A 5,917-nucleotide genomic window follows, 5' to 3' on the forward strand; every position below is an offset into this window, starting at 1 on the left:
GGCCTGACCCCAGGCCATGGAAATCTTTCAGTGAATTCGGCTGAAGTCATCCAGTATTGATTTCCTGGATTTTGCCACTGGTATGCTGCATAAAGCCCTTGATGCAGATGCATCTGTCCTTGGCGGAGAATATCATTTTGCAATTCCACATGCTCCATATGGAGAGTTAACCGAGCCATTTGTTGTGCCATTGTGAAATCCTGAGGTTGATCCGGTTGAACTGGTGGGGGTGGAGCTTGAGGTTGAGCTTGTGCTTCTTCATGGGCGTCCTCCTTGCAATTGTGTATAATGTAGTTCTTTGTGATTGGAGGTTTAATTTGTTCCGTCCGGTTGACTCGGACCCCTTGACTGGCACACAAAGAAGTGATCAGAGAAGGAAAGCCCATGGTACCTTTCTCACCTGGTTTCAATGTTGTGCGATACATCTCATGGGCAATGACCTCAGTTACATCGAAACGTGTACCTGTTAAGACATCATATAACACTTTACAGCTGTTAAAAGGTAAAGAAGAAACATGACTGTTAGGAATCACATTGTGGAGCAATAAAATCATCCAGATCTGCGCCATGGTCTTCATATGCTTCCGGTAAATTCGAATTGGCTGCCCATCGTTATTAGTGCTAAAGGATCGCCCGCGAATGCACAGCTCCTTAGCAATGTCATACTAATTGCCTGGACTACGAAAGTCTGGACCCTCAAATGGTTCCCCTAGCAGAGTATTAATGGTCGGTGGATCAAAGTGGATGACCTTGCCTCTGACCCATGACTTATACTGCCTTGGTCCCTCATCGTCGTCCATCTGGTAAGCGTTTGCATAGAACTCGCGCACCACCTCGGGATCGAACTTCTCATTTGGGGTTGCCAGGATCCACCACTTGAGACTGCTTAGAAGTTCCGTAAACTCTCCATATTCTCCCGCTTTAAGCTGCACTCGTCGCTCAGGCACAAAAACCCAATTGACGAGTATTTTAAAGCGCTCCTCTTTCTGTTGTGTTAGGAACTTTGTGTTATCAAAGATGCTCGGAGGTGCGGATGACGAAGCCTCGCGAGACTTCTTTGCGGGTGGATCCCTTTGTGCTGTTCTTTTCACACGAGTTGACGACTCATGATTAAGAGGAAAAAATGAGAGTATTAACACTGAACTTTGCTTGTGGGTGCTTTGGATCGTGCTGGGTGTTGCCTTTGAATGTGTAAAATGAATGAAACACCCTGCACGTTCCTTTTTAAAAACTGGGTTTTTATCCCCTCGCTTGGGCGAGACAGTGACAGTGCTGGGGCTGAGTGTCTCGCTTGGGCGAGATTGGGCTCGCCTGGGCGAAATATGCAGGCAATTTTTACTGCATTTCTAGCTTGAGCGAGGTTGGGCTCGCTTGGGCGAGCCAGTGCCAATGTTGGGACTTAGTGTCTCGCTTGGGCGAGATTGGGCTCGCCTGGGCGAAATATGCAGGCAATTTTTACTGCATTTCTAGCTTGAGCGAGGTTGGGCTCGCTTGGGCGAGCCAGTGCCAATGTTGGGACTTAGTGTCTCGCTTGGGCGAGATTGGGCTCGCCTGGGCGATATATGCAGGCAATTTTTACTGCATTTCTAGCTTGAGTGAGCCAGTGCCAGTGTTGGGACTTAGTGTCTCGCTTGGGCGAGAATCAAAAACTGGTTCTAAGTTCAAAACACACATGCAAATACTAAAATTAATGCAAAAAGACTGGATTGCCTTCCAGCAAGCGCTTGTTTAATGTCATTAGCTCGACGCCTGTCTCTTTATGAATCTGCAAGGTCGATAATTGTGGTGAGCCGCTCGACTTCGCCACCCAAGTACGGTTTGATTCTTTGACCATTGACTACCCAGCTCCTTTGAGATGCAGGATCTTGTAATTCAACCGCTCCATGCGACTTGACTTCTTTAACTAGGAAGGGGCCTGACCACTTAGATTTCAATTTTCCCGGAAATAGTTTCAGCCGAGAATTGAACAACAGCACAGATTGACCAGGTGTGAATTCTTTTCTTTTGATTTTGCGATCATGATAAGTTTTCACTCTTTCCTTGTACAGTTTTGAGGATTCATACGCATTAAGTCTCATTTCTTCCAGTTGCTGCAACTGCAATTTTCTGTTTTCTCCGGATGCTGTTGAATCTACGTTGAAATATTTGAGAGCCCAGAAAGCCTTGTGTTCCAACTCGACTGGTAAGTGACAGGCCTTGCCATACACCAGCTGGTATGGAGATAAACCAGTAGGTGCCTTGAATGCTGTCCGATAAGCCCATAATGCATCATCCAGTTTGAGAGACCAATCTTTTCTTGACCCCGAAACCGTTTTCTCTAAAATTCTCTTGATCTCTCTGTTAGACACTTCTGCTTGACCGTTCGTCTGCGGATGATAAGGAGATGCAACCTTATGCTTGACGCCATAATGCTGAAGGACTTTTTCGAGCTGTGCATTGCAGAAATGTGAACCACCATCACTGATTAAGATCCGAGGTGTGCCAAATCTACTGAAAATGTTTCTTTTCAAGAATTGAACCACTGTTTTGGCATCATCCCTTGGTGCAGCACTAGCTTCGACCCATTTGGATACATAGTCCACTGCCACTAGGATATATAAGTTGGAATGCGAAGACGACATTGGTCCCATGAAATCGATTCCCCAACAATCAAAAACCTCAATTTCTTGGATATTGGAGAGAGGCATTTCATTTCTTTTTGAGATTCCACCTGTTCGTTGGCAATTGTCACACTGTAGAACATATTGATGTGCTTCTTTGAACAATGATGGCCATAAAATCCGGACTGAAGAACTTTGGCAGCTGTTCTTTCTCCATTAAAATGTCCACCATATGGTGAGCTATGACAGTGCCACAACCGGAATGCCACGCTTAATGATCATTAGACTCATGCGATTAGAGCGATCCCACTTCTCATAATCTTTCCTCTCTTCAGAGGCGCTGTATTCCAAATGAGAAGGGGGTTGCTCTACCCTTAATGCATAGTCCATATCCATGCAGCCAAGAACAATTTCCATGTTCTCTTTCCAGTCCTTAAAATTTTCACCATTAAGGACCGGAACAGAATTCAAATTCGCAGATATTGAAGCAATCGATGTAGCTGATTCAAACAAAAGACAAAATATTAAGATATGCTCACAACTTAAAATTATCAATGTGCTTAAACAATGGTATGTCCAAATCAAGATACCTAGTGCACCATTAATATCAAGTCTTTGGACAGTGATATCAACTGCAACAATCTGGGTTTGGAATCAGATTTTGTTAGTAAGTACTTGATTGCTGCATGGTCAGTGTAAATAATAACTTTTGAACCAATTAAATATGATCTAAATTTTTCCAATGCATATACAATTGCCAGTAATTCTTTTTCTGTTGTTGCATAATTAATTTGTGCTTCATTTAAAACCTTACTGGCATAATGAATCGCATGAAAAACTTTAGATTTCCTTTGTCCTAATACAGCTCCAATTGCATAGTCGCTGGCATCGCACATAAGTTCAAAATTTAACTGCCAATCAGGTGCGACTATCACAGGAGCAGAAATAAGTTTTTGTTTAAGCATTTCAAAAGCGTTTAGACACTCAGCATTAAAATGAAAAGTGATGTCTTTATTTAATAAATTACTGAGTGGTTTTGCAATTTTCGAAAAATCTTTTATGAAACGCCTATAAAAACCTGCATGACCAAGGAAACTCCTTATTCCTTTCACATTTGTTGGCGGAGGCAGTTCTGCAATCACTTCCACTTTTGCTCTATCGACTTCAATGCCTCGAGAAGAGATTTTGTGCCCTAATACCACACCTTCGGTTACCATAAAATGACACTTCTCCCAGTTAAGAACGAGATTGGTTTCAACACATCGCTTTAGTACAATGTTCAGATTTTCCAAGCAGCAATCGAATGACGACCCAAAAACTGAGAAATCATCCATAAACACCTCAATGCAGTTTTCCACCAGATCAGAAAAAATGGCAAGCATGCATCTTTGAAAGGTAGCTGGTGCGTTGCACAAACCAAAAGGCATCTTCCTATATGCAAAAACTCCGAAAGGACATGTAAAGGCTGTCTTTTCCTGATCCATTGGATCCACTGTGATCTGATTATAGCCTGAGTATCCATCCAGAAAACAATAGAATGCTTGGCCTGCTAACCTTTCAATCATCTGGTCCATGAATGGTAATGGAAAATGATCCTTTCGAGTAGCCTGATTGAGTTTTCTGTAATCAATACACATCCGCCATCCAGTGACTGTTCTGGTCGGAATCAGCTCGTTCTTGTCATTCTGCACCACTGTCATTCCTCCTTTCTTCGGGACAACCTGAACTGGACTAACCCATGTACTGTCAGAAATCGGATATATCATTCCGGCATCCAATAGTTTCATCACCTCTTTCTTCACCACCTCTTTCATTGTAGGATTAAGGCGTCTCTGAGGTTGTGCCACTGGTCTGTAGTCCTGCTCCATATGGATCTTGTGCATACAATAAGAGGGACTGATTCCCTTCAGATCAGATAAGGTCCATCCGATGGCTCCTTTATTTGCTCTCAAAACATCAATCAGCTTCCGCTCCTTATCAGATGATAGAGTGCTATTGATTATCACTGGTTTTCTGTCTTTTCCTTCCAAAAACACATATTTCAGGTGTGCGGGTAACAATTTCAGCTCTAATTTCTGACTTTCACTTTGTTGATTTGCTGGTAGCTGTTCTGATCGAACCTGCGGATTCAATACCATGCTGTTTGCATCTAATTCTGCTACACACCTTTCGATTTCCTCATTTTCCTTTTCATTCGCATCTTCCACTGCACCAATCAAAGCTTTCTCCAATGAACACCTGTTGTGCGACTGAAAATTCCTTGTCAGACATAATTTTTCAAGAACATCAATTCTGAAGCATTGTTGTCTATCTTTCGGATGGTGCGTGGCTTTAAAGACGTTGAAGTTTACTTCATCATCTTGAACTCGAACTTTTAGTTTACCATCATCTACATCAATAATCACACGAGCAGTTTTCATGAAAGGTCGCCCGAGAATCAAAGGAACCTCTGCATCCTCTTCAATGTCCATAATCACAAAGTCAACCGGAAACACCAGTTTGTCAACCTTAACCAGGACATCTTCTGCAACTCCATATGGAAACTTCATTGATCGATCTGCGAGCTGCAAAGTCATCCTTGTAGGCTTGATTTCTAAATCTCCAATTCTCCGTAACATGGACAGTGGCATCAGATTGATGCTAGCTCCCAAATCCAGCAATGCTTTCCCTACAGCTAGCTCTCCAATTTTGACTGGAATTGTAAAGCTGCCTGGATCTTTGGTTTTCTGTGGCAGAGATTTTTGAATTATTGCACTGCAGCCTGCTTCAAGTGTCACTGTTTCTTCTGAAAACTTTTTCTTTCTGGTTAGAAGGTCCTTCATGAATTTGGCATATGTCGGCATTTGTTCCATAGCTTCCATGAATGGTATGTTAATCTGAAGATTCTTGAATATATCCATGAAGCGCATGTATTGCCGTTCTTTGTCTTTCTTTGAAGGATTCTTCGGATACGGAAGATTTTTTATCTGTGGGAGATCACTCTTTTGCTTGTCTTGACTTTGCTCACTGTTTTCTCCCTCGTCTGATTTTTCTTTTTCTGTCTCTTTCAGTACTTCCTCCTCTACAAGTAGATTATCACCAATACCTTGCCCGATCACTATACCGCTTCTAGTAGTAATAGCTTTGCAGTGTTCTTTGGGATTAGTTTGAGTGTTGGCTGAAAACTATTGATGATCCGAATGCTGCTCTGACATCTGTGTAGCCAATTGCCCCACTTGAGTTTCCAGATTTCTGATCGCGGCTTCTGTATTCTTTTGGTTTGTCATTGACATTTGCATGAATTTCTCAAAGGTATCTTCCAATTTGGTCTGTCTTTC

This window comes from Lupinus angustifolius, chromosome LG13, assembly GCF_001865875.1.
Source record: "Lupinus angustifolius cultivar Tanjil chromosome LG13, LupAngTanjil_v1.0, whole genome shotgun sequence".
NCBI classification, from domain to species: domain Eukaryota; kingdom Viridiplantae; phylum Streptophyta; class Magnoliopsida; order Fabales; family Fabaceae; genus Lupinus; species Lupinus angustifolius.